This window comes from Oncorhynchus keta, chromosome 11, assembly GCF_023373465.1.
Source record: "Oncorhynchus keta strain PuntledgeMale-10-30-2019 chromosome 11, Oket_V2, whole genome shotgun sequence".
Taxonomy (NCBI): domain Eukaryota; kingdom Metazoa; phylum Chordata; class Actinopteri; order Salmoniformes; family Salmonidae; genus Oncorhynchus; species Oncorhynchus keta.
Window position 1 is genome coordinate 23878980 of NC_068431.1, and position 17030 is coordinate 23896009.

The following is a 17030-nucleotide window of genomic DNA, read 5'->3' on the forward strand; positions in this document are numbered from 1 at the left end:
TTTCTACACCTGTTGGTTGAACATTTGAAAGCAGGAGCCACTCAAGGTGGAAATTCTCAAGAGTTACAGTAGCTGTGTCTTGTACACAACAGCAGCAGGTACCACATTACAGAAACACTGGCCCTCAATATGTTATCAAATGTCAACACACATCACATAAAATACAATTTCCCCAGACATCAGCAGTACTGTGGTTTAATCTCTACCCACTGCTCCCGCGAGGGACATCATAAAGTCTCTATTCAAAGGTCTTGCAATTCAAAGAAACGTGCCGGTATCAGTTATTTCTCCTCTCTCTCTCTCTGTGTGTGTGTGTGTGTGTGTGTGTGTGTGTGTGTGTGTGTGTGTGTGTGTGTGTGTGTGTGTGTGTGTGTGTGTGTGTGTGTGTGTGTGTGTGTGTGTGTGTGTGTGTGTGTGTGTGTGTGTGTGTGTGTGTGTGTGTGTGTGTGTGTGTGTGAGAGAGAGCAGGAGGCAATGGGGCTGAGACTGAAATGGAGCGGCACCTTTACTTGGAGATAACCCATTCCCAATCAGCTGAAATGTCACATACAGCAATATCTCGACATTAGCATGATCTCATTACTTTCCCCAAGCCCTGGTCCCACCAACAGCTACTGCTGCTGCAGCTGACAAGGGACTGACTGGAAAGGTTGTCCTGGCTGGGTTGTTTCTTTTAACTTTAATGTGCTGGACCATGGGAAATGGAAGTACAGATAATTTAACATTTTATAATGTGTTTCTATCTACATTATGCAGATTGAGGCGAAGAAGTGGAAATTGAGTTATTGGCCATTACTGTGTTATTTTATGGTTGCAGGCGGTGATCGGGTGGGTGAGTGATGGCAAGGTTAACCTATGATAATGCAGGCTTCAGCGTATCAGCAACTCCATGTGCAAAAGATGGCAGAATCGGTTATGCCTGTATTTTCAGTCAAGTCGATCAAATAATTATGCTAGGTTTTTAACTAAAGGGGAAAAGTTTGGGTAATGTCTTAAAATTCGTGATTCAGTCACTCCTTTGTATCTGCAAACCCAAGGAAACATGGCACCATTTACATGGTGCAGTGCCTTCAGAAAATATTCACACCCCATAACATTTCCAAATAGTGTTGTGTTACAGCCTGAATTGTACAACTTAATAACAAATTTAAAGCTGAAATGTCTTAAGTCTATAAGTATTCAACCCCTTTGCTACGGCAAGACTAAGTATGTTCAGGAGTAAAATGTCACAGAATTTTTTAAATTTTTATTTCACCTTTATTTAACCAGGTAGGCAAGTTGAGAACAAGTTCTCATTTACAATTGCGACCTGGCCAAGATAAAGCAAAGCAGTTCGACACATACAACGACACAGATTTACACATGGAGTAAAACAAACATACAGTCAATAATACAGTAGAAACAAGTCTATATACGATGTGAGCAAATGAGGTGAGATAAGGGAGGTAAAGGCAAAAAAATACAAACAAAGTAAATACAATATAGCAAGTAAAACACTGGAATGGTAGATTTGCAGTGGAATAATGTGCAAAGTAGAAATAAAAATAATGGGGTGCAAAAGAGCAAAATGAATAAATAAATAAATTAAATACAGTTGGGAAAGTGGTAGTTGTTTGGGCTAAATTATAGGTGGGCTATGTACAGGTGCAGTAATCTGAGAGCTGCTCTGTGAGCTGGTGCTTAAAGCTTGTGAGGGAGATAAGTGTTTCCAGTTTCAGAGATTTTTGTAGTTCGTTCCAGTCATTGGCAGCAGAGAACTGGAAGGAGAGGCAGCCAAAGAAAGAATTGGTTTTGGGGGTGACCAGAGAGATATACCTGCTGGAGCGCGTGCTACAGGTGGGTGATGCTATGGTGACCAGCGAGCTGAGATAAGGGGGGACTTTACCTAGCAGGGCCTTGTAGATGACATGGAGAGCCAGTGGGTTTGGCGACGAGTATGAAGCGAGGGCCAGCCAACGAGAACGTACAGGTCGCAATGGTGTGTAGTATATGGGGATTTGGTGACAAAACGGATGGCACTGTGATAAGACTGCATCCAATTTGTTGAGTAGAGTATTGGAGGCTATTTTGTAAATGACATTGCCGAAGTCGAGGATTGGTAGGATGGTCAGTTTTACAAGGGTATGTTTGGCAGCATGAGTGAAGGATGCTTTGTTGCGAAATAGGAAGCCAATTCTAGATTTAACTTTGGATTGGAGATGTTTGATGTGGGTCTGGAAGGAGAGTTTACAGTCTAACCAGACACCTAGGTATTTGTAGTTGTCCACGTATTCTAAGTCAGAGCCGTCCAGAGTAGTGATGTTGGACAGGCGGGCAGGTGCAGGCAGCGATCGGTTGAAGAGCATTCATTTAGTTTTACTTGTATTTAAGAGCAATTGGAGGCCACGGAAGGAGAGTTGCATGGCATTGAAGCTTGCCTGGAGAGTTGTTAACACTGTGTCCAAAGAAGGGCCAGAAGTATACAGAATGGTGTCGTCTGCGTAGAGGTGGATCAGACACTCACCAGCAGCAAGAGCGACATCATTGATGTATACAGAGAAGAGAGTCGGTCCAATAATTGAACCCTGTGGCACCCCCATAGACACTGCCAGAGGTCCGGACAGCAGACCCTCCGATTTGACACACTAAACTCTATCAGAGAAGTAGTTGGTGAACCAGGCGAGGCAATCATTTGAGAAACCAATGCTGTCGAGTCTGCCGATGAGCATGTGGTGATTGACAGAGTCGAAAGCCTTGGCCAGATCAATGAATACGGCTGCACAGTAATGTTTCTTATCGATGGCGGTTAAGATATCGTTTAGGACCTTGAGCGTGGCTGAGGTGCACCCATGACCAGCTCTGAAACCAGATTGCATAGCAGAGAGTGTATGGTAAGATTCGAAATGGTTGGTAATGTTTGTTGACTTGGCTTTCGAAGACCTTAGAAAGGCAGGGTAGGATAGATATAGGTCTGTAGCAGTTTGGGTCAAGAGTGTCCCCCCCTTTGAAGAGGAGGATGACCGCAGCTGCTTTCCAATCTTTGGGAATCTCAGACGACACGAAAGAGAGGTTGAACAGGCTAGTAATAGGGGTGGCAACAATTTCGGCAGATAATTTTAGAAAGAAAGGGTCCAGATTGTCTAGCCCGGCTTTCAGAACATCAGCTGACTGGATTTGGGAGAAGGAGAAATGGGGAAGGCTTGGGCGAGTTACTGTGGGGGGTGCAGTACTGTTGACCGGGATAGGGGTAGTCAGGTGGAGAGCATGGCCAGCCGTAGACAAATGCTGTTTGAAATTCTCAATTATAGTGGATTTATCAGTGGTGACAGTGTTTCCTATCTTCAGTGCAGTGGGCAGCTGGAAGGAGGTGTTCTTATTCTCCATGGACTTTACAGTGTCCCAGAACTTTTTTGAGTTAGTGTTGCAGGAAGCAAATTTCTGCTTGAAAAAGCTAGCCTTGGCCTTTCTAACTGCCTGTGTATAATGGTTTCTAGCTTCCCTGAAAAGCTGCATATCATGGGCGGGGGCTGTTCGATGCTAATGCAGAACGCCATAGGATGTTTTTTTGTTGGTTAAGGGCAGTCAGTTCTGGGGAGAACCAAGGGCTATATCTGTTCCTGGTTCTAAATTTCTTGAATGGGGCATGCTTATTTAAGATGGTTAGGAAGGCATTTAAAAAAAATAAACAGGCATCCTCTACTGATGGGATGAGATCAATATCCTTCCAGGATACCCCGGCCAGGTCGATTAGAAAAGCCTGCTCGCTGAAGTGTTTCAGGGAGCGTTTGACAGTGATGAGTGGAGGTCGTTTGACCGCTGACCAATTACGGATGCAGGCAATGAGGCAGTGATCGCTGAGATCTTGGTTGAAGACAGCAGAGGTGTATTTAGAGGGCAAGTTGGTTAGTATGATATCTATGAGGGTGCCCGTGTTTTCGGCTTTGGGGAGGTACCTGGTAGGTTCATTGATAATTTGTGTGAGATTGAGGGCATCAAACTTAGATTGTAGGATGGCTGGGATGTTAAGCATGTTCCAGTTTAGGTCGCCTAGCAGCACGAGCTCTGAAGATAGATGGGGGGGCAATCAGTTCACATATGGTGTCCAGAGCACAGCTGGGGGCAGAGGGTGGTCTATAGCAGGCGGCAACGGTGAGAGACTTGTTTTAGGGTACAGACCTGGATAGTAGGACAAAACTCTGCAGGCTATCTTTGCAGTAGATTGCAACACCGCCCCCTTTGGCAGTTCTATCTTGTCTGAAAATGTTGTAGTTCGGGATGAAAATGTCAGAATTTTTGGTGGTCTTCCTAAGCCAGGATTCAGACACAGCTAGAACATCCGGGTTGGCAGAGTGTGCTAAAGCAGTGAATAAAACAAACTTAGGGAGGAGGCTTCTAATGTTAACATGCATGAAACCAAGGCTATTACGGTTACAGAAGTCATCAAAAGAGAGCGCCTGGGAAATAGGAGTGGAGCTAGGCACTGCACGGCCTGGATTCACCTCTACATCACCAGAGGAAAAGAGGAGGAGTAGGATAAGGGTACGGCGAAAAGCAATGAGAATTGGTCGTTGAAAAAGTCTGGAACAGAGAGTAAAGGGAGGTTTCTGGGTGCGATAAAATAGCTTCAAGGTATAATGTACAGACAAAGATATGGTAGGATGTGAATACAGTGGAGGTAAACCTAGGTATTGAGTGATGATGAGAGAGATATTGTCTCTAGAAACATCATTGAAACCAGGAGATGTCATCGCATGTGTGGGTGGTGGAACTAATAGGTTGGATAAGGTATAGTGGGCAGGACTAGAGGCTCTACAGTGAAATAAGCCAATAAACACTAAACAGAACAGCAATGGACAAGGCATATTGACATTAAGGAGAGGCATGCTTAGTCAAGTGATCAAAAGGGTCCAGTGAGTAGTGAGGTTGGTTGGGTTCTCGGCGATTCAGACAGCTAGCCGGGCCATCTCGTTTTTAGCCACCTCGTGCGTTTCCGTCGGTAGGATTAGTGGGGTTCTGTGTGGTAGAGGGTATCAATCCAATTCGCAAAAAAAAAAAGTATAGTTATATAGGCCCAAGAAAAAAATTGTCCGGTCTATTCAGATAGCAGCCGATAAGACAGCTAACGATTAGCGGACGGCAGATGGGCGTTCAGGTAACGTTGCGACGGAGGAGCCAGCTGGATAACACCCTCGGGCAGATAATGTCGGTAGTCCAGTTGTGAAGACCCGGTGGGGCTCCTCCCACCGGGGCCAACGAGGAGGGTCCGGATAGGTGATTGTAGCGGGTCCGGATAGGTGATTGTAGCCCAGGAGTGACTGATGGAACTCTTCAGCTGGCTAGCGGAATAATTGATCCCGGAATAATTGATGTTTGCTCCGGGATCGACGTAAGCCGATAGTTACACGGATAGCAGCTAGCTAGCTGCGAGATCCAGGTATAAATGTCCAGAGCTTGCGGTTGAAATCCAGGGACATGGAGAGAAAAATAGGTCCGGAATGTTCCGGTCCGAGCCGCGCCGTAAGAAACTGGCGATAGATTTTCGAGCTAAAGGATAGATGATGACCACAAACCGTGGTTAGCTGAATACTAACAATTAGCCAGTAAAGAAGCTAACTAGCTTCTGGCTAGCTTCTGATTAGCTTCTGGTTAGCTTCAGGTTAGCTTCTGGTTAGCTTCAGGCTAGCTTCTGGCTAGCTTCTGGTTAGCTTCGATGAAGGATTACAGATTTGAGGTAAATAATACTTTCTTTTGAACAGGCTAGTTTTGAAGATGAGTTTATGGAAAATAAAAAATATATATAAAAAGGTATGCAAAGAAAGTTGTATATATATATATATATATATACGGGACACGACAAGACGAGGACAAAAGACGTCTGACTGCTATGCCATCTTGGTGACAGGAATGGGCAACAACAGAAAAGGATGATAATGAGTAGCATGGACTCACTTTGTGTGCGTTAATAGTGGTTCATATGATTTTTTAATGATTATCCCATCTCTGTACCACACACATACAATCATCTGTAAGATCCCTCAGTCATGTAGTGAATTTCAAGCACAGATTCAACCATGAAGACCAGTGTCTCGCAAAGAAGGACAAAGATAGCGGAAGAGGAGATGGATGGCGTTTTACGGACTCCTAACCAATTGTGCTATTGTGTGCTTTTTCGCGTTATTTGTAACTTATTTTGTACATAATGTTTCTGCCACCGTCTCTTATGACAGAAAAGAGCGTCTGGATATCAGGACAGTGATTACTCACCTTGTACTAGACAAAGATTTTTTCTTTCTGGAGTCGGACACAAAGGATTTACTTCAGACACCCGACAAGGCCCAAATCCCCATGATTCGTATGAAGAAGAGGCAGAGATATTGGGGACGTAGGTCGGGGTGCCTTGTAAGGATCTGACGGCGAGTGAGTAATCCCCCTCTATTATCAGTCCTATTAGCCCATGTGCAATCATTGGATAACAAAATGGATGAGCTCCAATCAAGACTATCCTACCAAGGAGACATTAAAAATTGTAATATGATATGTTTCACAGAGTCGTGGTTGAACGACGACAATGATAACATATAGCTGGCGGGGTTTTCGGTCCATCAGCAAGATAGAGCAGCTGCCTCTGGTAAGACAAGTGGTGGTGGTCTGTGTCTATTTGTAAATAACAGGTGGTGCACGAAATCTAATATTAAGGAAGTCTCAAGGTTTTGCTCACCTGAGGTTGAGTATCTCATGATAATCTGTAGACCACACCATTTACCAATAGAGTTCTCATCTATATTTTTCGTAGCTCTCTATTTACCTACACAAACTGATGCTGTCACTAAGACAGCACTCATCGAGCTGTATAAGGCCATAAGCAAACAAGAAAATGCTCATCCAGAAGCAGCGCTCCTAGTGGCCAGGAACTTTAACCTAATTTCTACCAGCATGCTAAATGTGAAACCAGAGGGGGGAAAAAAACTCTAGACCATCTTTACTGCACACACAGAGATGCGTACAAAGTTCTCCCTCGCCCTCCATTTGGCAAATCTGACCATAACTCTATCCTCCTTACAAGTAAAAACGAAGCAGGAAGAACCAGTGACTCACTCGATAAGGAAGTGGTCAGATGATACAGATGCTAAGCTACAAGACTGTTTTGATAGAACAGATTGGAATATGTTCTGGGATTCTTCCAATGACATTGAGGAGTACACCACACCAGTCACTGGCTTCATCAATCGATGACGTAGTCCCCACAGTCACCGATTGTACAGTACAAACCCCAACCAGAAGCTAAAGCTAAAGGCTAGAGCGGGACTCTACCCCGGACGCTTAAAATAAATCCTGCTAAGCCTTCCGACAAACCATCAAACAGGAAAATAATCAATACAGGACTAAGATTGAATCGTATTACACCGGCTCCAACGCACGGCGGATGTGGCCGGGCTTGCAAACTATTACGGACTACAAAGGGGAACCCAGCCACGAGCTGCCCAGTTACGCGAGCCTACCAGACGGGCTAAATGCCTTTTATAATCACTACGAGACAAGCAAACACTGAAGCATGCATGAGAACACTAGCTGTTCCGGATGACTGTCTGATCACTCACTCTGTAGCCGATGTGAGTAAAACCTTTAAACAAGTCAACATTCACAAGGCCACGGTGCCAGACGGATTACCATGACGTGTACTCAGAGCATGCGCTGACCAACTGGCAAGTGTCTTCACTGACATTTTCAACCTCTCCCTGACTGAGTCTGTAATACCTACAACTTTCAAGCAGAGCAAACTGTGCTCAAAAACGCAAAGGTAATCTGCCTAAATGACTATCGCCCCGTAGCATGCACGTCTGCAAGTGCTTTGAAAGGCTAGTTTTGGCTGACATCAACACCATCATCCCTAGAAAATTCAGAAACTCCTCCAGGAGAAACAGGAGAAACCTTCATGTGAAATATTCACATGGGTTTGTGTAGCGGTTCAAAACACTTTTATTTGCCAGACATCTTGAAAAGGGTGAATGATTTGTTATCTTGTATTTATCCAAGAAGTTAGTTTTTCCTTGTCGCTGTTCAAGCGAGTATTCCTGAAGTAAGACAGTACTGGAGCAATCAAATTTGTTCACATCTGTGCAGCTGAACAGATATCCTCTGCGATAAAACTATTTGCTAGGGATCAGAAAAACCTCTGACACAGGCTAAATTACATACACAGCTTCTTTCTCAAAGGATAACTGAGAGGGCAACTTCTGCTTGTTTGCTGACACATAGTACCATAGCTAACTATACATGTGAAGAAGGTTATTTAAGCCCAACACAAGTGCATGAAATGCATAGACACAACTACTAGACTGTAGGGCAGAGTTGCACTTTGCATTACTACCCATTCCAGGAATAGTTTTGAAGTTTCAATTGAATCACACCACACAAGGTCAGCCAGTGGCTATATGTAGGTTATCCAGCCCTTCACGTTACTCCTAGAATGGTATGATGGAATAGAAATCCTAAAATCCAAAAATATATTAATCACCAATAATGTATCACTGAATCATATATCAGTGATTGATATCAACACATTCATACACTTTATATACAAAAGTATGTGGACACCCCTTCAAATGAGTGGATTTGGCTATTTCAGCTATACCTGTTGCTGACAAGTGTATAAAATCAATCACACAGCCATGCAATCTACATAGACAAACAATGGCAGTAGAATGGCCTTACTGAAGAGCTCAGTGTCTTTCAACGTGGCACTGTCATAGGATGCCACCTTTCCAAAATTCACAAAATTTCTGCCCTGCTAGAGCTGCCTGGGTCAACTGTAACTGATGTTTTTGTGAAGTAGAAATGTCTAGGAGCAACAATGCCTCAGCCATAAAGAAGCGCAATGCCAAGCGTCGGCTGGAGTGGTATAAAGTTCGCTGCCATTGGAATCTGGAGCAGTGGAAACGCATTCTCTGGACTGACAAATCAGGCTTCAATATCTGGCAGTCCGACAAACAAATCTGGGTTTGGCGGATGCCAGGCAACACTACCTGCCCGAATACATAGTGCCAACTGTAAAGTTTGGTAGAGGAGGAATAATGGTCTGGGGCTGTTTTTCATGGTTCAGGCAAGGCTCCTTAGTTCCACTGAAGGGAAATCTTAACTCTACAGAATACAATGAGATTCTAGACTCTTCTGTGCTTCCAACTTTGTGGCAACAGTTTTGGGAAGGCCCTTTCCTGTTTCAGCATGACAATGCCCCTGTGCACAAAGTGAGGTCCATACAAAAATGGCTTGTCGAGATCGGTGTGGAAGAACTTGACTGGCCTACACAGAGTCCTGACCTTAACCCCACCGAACACCTTTGGGATGAATTGGAACACAGACTGCGGGCCAGGCCTATTCGCCCAACATCAGTGGCCAACCTAATGCTCTTGTGGCTGAATGGAAGCAAGTCCCTGCAGCAACATCTATTGGAAAACCTCTATATTTATGCCCATGATTTTGGAATGAGATGTTCGACAAGAAGGTGTCCACATACTTTGGTCATGTAGTGTAGCATACATACAACATTCAACTAGAATGTAAAATTGCTAAATTAATCATACAAATAAAATAATCCCACTGGGATTGATAAACACATATTTAATCAAATTTAATTTCAGTAACACATTCTTGATTTTCTTCAAAGACAGCACTAAAACAGCATTGTGACTCAAACATTTCTTAAACATTTCTTAAATGAAAAAAAGTTTTTCCTTGAATACTCCATCAACAATAGAACTGTAAATGACTGGAAATTGTCAACAGCTGCACAATATCTTTAAAGTTCCTGCAAAAATTCACGACAACAAAACAAAACCACAAAGCCTCAATCTGTATAGATCAAATCTACTATTTTCACTTCAACATACATTGATAATCCTTCCTATTCTAATGTGCATGGTTCTATGTAGAACAAAGTGATTGCAGGGGAGATAGGTCATCTGTACATTGTAAAAGTAAACAAAAAACTTAACACCTAACAGGATAATGTAGCTTTTCATTGACTCCGATGCGTGACCGATCGCTGATTTGAGTTTGGGAGATGGAAGTGCAAACAAGGCCGGAGGCCCATTGCAATTACAGCCAACAGCCTCCCTTATAATCCTGAGGCCATTATGGAACTGTCTGTCCACAGTGAGAGAAGGCTTATTAGATTGTTAAAGGGGGGGTAGCGACTAGGAGAGCATGAGGAAAAATTAATAATAGAGCCATCTCATCCCTCCCCCCTCTGGTTTAAAGCCCCAGAGATAAGCTAGGCCCTAGCAACATTATTGAGATTAGCATCGACAACAAAAGGCTCTCCACATTACACTTCACATGGACTTCTTTGCATCAACCAACGAGTCCTCAGAGGGGGATGGAATAGGTTGACGAGAGTGGAGAGTGAGTGCACATTTGCTGTTGTAACAAAACACACCTTGGGGGAAAACATCAACACACACACACACACACACACCCAACCACCCAGAGATAGCATCAACATAGACAGAAACTGATCTATGGCAATTTCACTGGGGCTGGGACAATACTAGTATCGCAATATTTTTCCATGGCAAAAAAAGAAAACATGAAGCAGACCAAACACGTTGGTAATTTAAAAACAAGCTGCATGTAAAATATTGTGTGATATAGCTTGGAAAATAACATAATGATGTTTGTTTCCAACATTAGGACTGTTTTCCTAAAGAAGTTAAGTTGTCAAGAAATGTCTTGTTTCCTTGTTATGATAGTAATGAGCAGTGGCATAAAGTACTTAAGTAGTACTTATAAGTATTTTTTTCTTAAGTCGTTTTTTTTGTTTGTATCTGTACTTTACTGTTGATATTTTTACAACTTTTACTATTACTCCACTACATTCCTAAATAAAATAATGTACTTTTTACTCCTTACATTTTACCTGGCACCTAAAAGTACTCATTACATTTTGAATGCTTAGCAGGACAGGAAAATGGTCTAATTCACGTACTTATCAAGAGAACATACTTGGTCATCCCTACTGCCTCTGATCTGGCAGACTCACTAAAAACAAATGCTTCATTTCTAAATTGTTTCTGAGTGTTGAACTGTGCCCCTGACTATCCGTACATTTAAAAAACAAGAAAATTGTGTTGTCTGGTTTGCTAAAAATAAATACATTTTAAATGATTTATACTTTTTCTTTTGATACTTAAGTACATTTAAAACCAAATACTTTTAGATTTTTACTCAAGTAGTATTTTACTGGGTGACTTTCACTTTTATTTGAGTCATTTTTTTAAAGGTATCTTTATTTTTACTTTATTTTTACTATAAGTATGAAAATTGGGTACTTTTTCCACCACTGCTAATGAGTATTGCGATACTGGTATTATCCCGGCCCTAAATTGAACCATATACAGTTGTTACGTCTGTTGTTAGTGGTAGACCAAGGTGCAGCGTGGTAGGCGTACATTTTCTTCATTAAATGTTTCACCCAAAAAAAAAAAGAAAAACAAACACAACGAACGTAAAGCTTCGGAGTGCAACACATGCAACAAACAAAGACAAGAAGGGCTGCCTGTGTATGATCCCCAATCAGAGACAACGATAGACAGCTGCCTCTGATTGGGAACCACACTCGGCCAAAAACAAAGAAACAGAAAACATAGAATGCCCACCCAAATCACACCCTGACCTAACCAAATAGAGAAATAAAAAGGCTCTCTAAGGTCAGGACGTGACAACAGTGGGGTCTGAATTGATTGGATCCCTTGAGAAAGATGAAGCAAAAAAGACTGTATAAAATAAATAATACAAATACTGAGCTTTTAAAAATTGCTCAGCGAAAGAGATTTTGTTTAACAAGTAAGGATATTCATTTTTAAGATAGGGTTAAAAATGGATTGAATCCCCTATTTTCAATACTCCTGCACCCTCCCCTTGCAAGGATAACAACACTGAGCTTTTTTCTAAAATGTTTTATGAGATTAGAAAACACATTGGGAGGGATCTTAGACCATTCCTCCATACAGAATCTTTCCAGATCCTTGATATGGTCAGATGACATGGTTTGAATTGATCTGGAAAGATTCTGTATGGAGGAATGGTCTAAGATCCCTCCCAATGTGTTCTCCAATCTTATTTTTCTTTTTAAAGGTACAGTATAGTTATTCTCGCGAGGGGAGGATGCTGGTGTATTATAAATGGGATCCAATCATTTTGAACAATGCATTTTTAACTGATATAATTCCATTGGCTATTTGAATTCTCGGTGGAAATGGAACAACACTATTTTAGCATTTAAAGTCAATTACTCTCAATTCATCCAATTTCTGCCAGTATTCATTTCCAAAGATAACAGATCCACCTATGTGAATAACTGCAGTTGATTTGAACCTAATAGACAGGCCTCAAAGAACGCTAATCCTTTATCATGCAATATATCAGGGATGGACATAATTTGGTTTTGCATCAGCAGTTTTTCTCTTGTTATGCCACTCAGTCAATTAGCCCAAGTCAGCAAAAAATGTTTTTGATTGGTAAGTTAGTTTTGCGGTCAGCTCTCTAAACTTGTATCATGGTTGAATTACCGGCTGGGAGGCCTCCATTAATTCTGTTAGTCAGTCTCACTATTCTCACTTAGTCAGTCTCACTCATATTAAAAACTGCAAACATTTCTCTCCACCCTATTGCAAATGTGTAGAATTGTTTGTGGCCACCACCACCATCAAAGTTGCCCTCCCTGTCATATATTATATACAGTACATCACAACACTTAACAATGTTTTATTGTTACACTTTTTAAGCTATACTGTTTAATGAGTACTTGACATTCTACTGTGTGTGTTTTAATGAGTTGGTGTGAATTCAGAACAGCAAGCATCACTTCATCTTCTGCTCCATCTTGAATCAACAGTCAAAGCCGTTCCCAGATGACCAACTATCCATAAATCATCAAAAACTACATAATATCCTCAAGTCAGTCTTGAACGGCCATCTATTATGCAGGGGTGTCTGTTTTATCAAGATAAAAGTTGAGGTGGACATTGCCCTTCTGTTCCAAACTGCCATTGAATTCCTATATGAGTTCTGCCATATGCCCTTTAAAGCTCAAGTGGCCGTTTATTATGCACCCTAAATATTAACAACCATAGCCTCACCCAATTACCATCTGTCCCCAGAATTAAAGTGACAGAACACACTTTCACTTCAGTTTTTGGGAAACAGAGAGGTTGTCTTTGATGTCTTATAGTCGTGCCCTTTTCTCTAGAAACACATTATGAGAAATATCTCAACAATTTATGTCAATAGATCACTAGCTAAAGCTACAATGCAGATTTCACCCTTCTCTCCGCATAGGGGCATCATAGCTTTGTTTGTGCTGACAATGTCGAGTTCAGTGTTTTCTTTTGTTATGTCCTTGCCAAAGCAACATACAGTATGTAATTTTAAATCAGACAGACTGTACTGTACTCTGTCCTTAATAATGACCACAAGGTTGCCATGGAAATCTCTGAAGATAAACAGAGCAAATAGAGTGTAGAAATGGAAATGCACACATAGTATAAAATAACAGAGATGATGAGGCTTGTTCAGGCATGGAAGCTGTCCAAGGATGTGTCTCAAATGACTATTGCCTTTATAGTGCACTACATTTGTTATATATGTGGCTCTGATGAGAAACGGTGAACTTTAAAGGGAATAGTAGGGTTTCTTTATAAGACATCATCCCTTAGCTATGGGGTGAAATAAAGTATGGCTAGCTGTATGTATAAGACATGATGAATAATAGATCACTAAAGTGAAAGCATAATATGTTTATGATATTCCTAAACCAAACATGGTCCTGCTAAACTGCGTCAACAATATCTTACTCAGTCAGTTGAAATGGTCCTTCACATACTATAACACAAATCTGATCTGAAGTCTGTCCTATGATTAATGCCATGGTTTACCTTGTTGTATGCTCTGTATTTCCCTAGTCCATTCTGCTTGAGCTGGCTAAGGGGAACAGGGTTGTCTGTAGCTTTAGCTCATTTCTGGACCTGTGGTTCGCAGTGAATTAATATCAACGCATTATACGATGACATTCCACTTATAATGAGATTTCCGAGTGCTAATGATTTCATAATAAACCATTGACCATTATTCATGTTTGTCAACACATCTAATTGTGATATGCAATCATTGCCAGATGGAATGGCCCCTAATAGGTTTCAAAGCGTTGATTATGACTTTTGTCTGCATAAACCAATTAGGAGCCTGCTGACACACTTGATAAGGAGTGGTTATATTGAAAATAATGAGAGTGCACTGGGGACTTAGCTACTACTGTATAGCAGGGAGAAGAAGACAAAACATTCTCCTAGCAGGATAGAGGCACATTCACACACAGGCACACAGTAAACTCACGTCAAGTGATTTATACCCTGGTTCTTTCATAACCTCACTATTTAGATGTCATATTTTTGCAGGGCAGACTAGGACACTGGAAAATTGTGCAGTTAAGAGTTAGGTACAACATTACCTGGAAATGAAACCAGTAACTCTGAAGCAGTTTGGCATTTATTGATATGACTCATATACTGGAGGTAGCTCTGCACTAGTGGTCACTAGCTGGTCATAAAATCTGATTTTAAATCTAACCTTAACCACACTGCTAACCCTAATACCTACACCTAACCTTAAATAAAGACCAAAAAGCACATTTTCTTTTCATGAATTTTTACGATAATAGCCCATTTGTACCATTTGTACCGCTAGCCCATCTAGCGGAAACCACTCAATTCTTCCTCCAGGGCAAGACTCATGACAATAAACATCAACCTGTAACTCTGAATCCACTTTGTAGCACTATTACATCACAGGTTGCTGTTTCACATAACCTCTGATGAACCAAGTCAAAACAATGTATTAGTTATTTATTTAATAACCAATACGTACAATAAAATCCAACGTTTCTGGAAAGATTCCTCTCATTGAGAAGTCTGGCCTCAACTCAATGCTCTGGGCATCAAAAACAATAGCACATGCAAGTGTACAGAAAATGTGATTCCTAGACAAGAAATCAACTGTCTGTAAGGGAGCCTTGTTAATCATACTGTACATCTCACCATGTTAATTGGAAACGTAGACACGTATAGCTGTATGCTGTCAAAGCCTGTCAACGCAGTTATCAATATTTGTTGGCTTAATATTGGCTAATATAAGGCTTAATGATGTAAGTACTGTGTGTAGTATAGATTAAGATAATCATGAATTGTGAATAAATTATGTCACAGCTTTTAATCAAGAGCTATTGTATGGATCTCTGTTGTCATTCTATTGTATGGATCTCTGTTGTCATTCTATTGTATGGATCTCTGTTGTCATTCTATTGTATGGATCTCTGTTGTCATTCTATTGTATGGATCTCTGTTGTCATTCTATTGTATGGATCTCTGTTGTTATTCTATTGTATGGATCTCTGTTGTCATTCTATTGTATGGATCTCTGTTGTCATTCTATTGTATGGATCTCTGTTGTCATTCTATTGTATGGATCTCTGTTGTCATTCTATTGTATGGATCTCTGTTGTCATTCTATTGTATGGATCTCTGTTGTTATTCTATTGTATGGATCTCTGTTGTCATTCTATTGTATGGATCTCTGTTGTCATTCTATTGTATGGATCTCTGTTGTCATTCTATTGTATGGATCTCTGTTGTCATTCTATTGTATGGATCTCTGTTGTCATTCTATTGTATGGATCTCTGTTGTCATTCTATTGTATGGATGGATCTCTGTTGTCATTCTATTGTATGGATCTCTGTTGTTATTCTATTGTATGGATCTCTGTTGTCATTCTATTGTATGGATCTCTGTTGTCATTCTATTGTATGGATCTCTGTTGTCATTCTATTGTATGGATCTCTGTTGTCATTCTATTGTATGGATGGATCTCTGTTGTTATTCTATTGTATGGATCTCTGTTGTCATTCTATTGTATGGATCTCTGTTGTTATTCTATTGTATGGATCTCTGTTGTTATTCTATTGTATGGATCTCTGTTGTTATTCTATTGTATGGATCTCTGTTGTTATTCTATTGTATGGATCTCTGTTGTTATTCTATTGTATGGATCTCTGTTGTTATTCTATTGTATGGATCTCTGTTGTCATTCTATTGTATGGATCTCTGTTGTCATTGGTAGAAGCATTCCCAATTATTATACCTCACTACGCACTATTCTGTCACTCCATTACCATGCCATGACTAAACAAGTCCAATCTGGGATCTGTTGTCATAAATAAAAATCATAATACCTTTTTCAAATGACAGAAAAATACAAACAAGCTATATATTTGTCAGCTCTTGTGTAATGAATTTGACTACACTAATGCATTAGATTGACTTTCCCCACCTGTCCAATTTGTGTGATATCTTCAAAAGCCTTGTAAAGTGAAATTGCTCTCTCAATTATCCTCCTTATTTCATTAATAATAGGCCTACATTATGAGAACTGGTCACCAGTTCAATGACTTTTATTATATCTTAATGGACAAACCTTTTCCATAGAGGTCAGAAGCACATATTGTGAGGGAAATTATATTGTTACAGCTAGTGGATAATTGGAGACCTGAGTTGTATTCAGTAGGCACTAGACAGGAGAAAACATTTTGAAACAGGGAGTGAAATGGGGATATAATACCTGAACGTGTCCAGTAAGAAAACAGGCATTGGATAGGGCACATAATTGGTGAGCCCTACTGAACACCAGATGGTTACTGAATTGGTTTCGCTACACACTTTAGACTACTACTTCACTGTATCTGTGAAGCTGTGCCAGTTGATAACCGAACCAATTAAAACAATCTCGGAGCAGAAACCAATCTTTACCACATCATACAATAAGACTGCAGTAAAAACTGTGTAATTGGTCAATGATTTCAGGGGTCATATGGTTCGGTATCACTTACTAATTGAGCTTCCCTCTTGAATATTACAGTATATTGAATTATGAATGAGGCAATAAAGCTTAATACTATTTTTTGAACTACCAATGCATTAAGTAGGCCATTACTCTTCAAAATATT

The 17030-nt window shown here is 40.8% G+C and overlaps 1 protein-coding gene across 2 annotated transcripts in view; it reads right to left on the reverse strand.

Moving 5' to 3' along the window:
- Positions 1 to 17030, reverse strand: part of LOC118389959 (opioid-binding protein/cell adhesion molecule-like) — a 351866-nt gene that overhangs the window by 6443 nt on the left and 328393 nt on the right. The gene's annotated exons all lie outside the window — the stretch shown is intronic.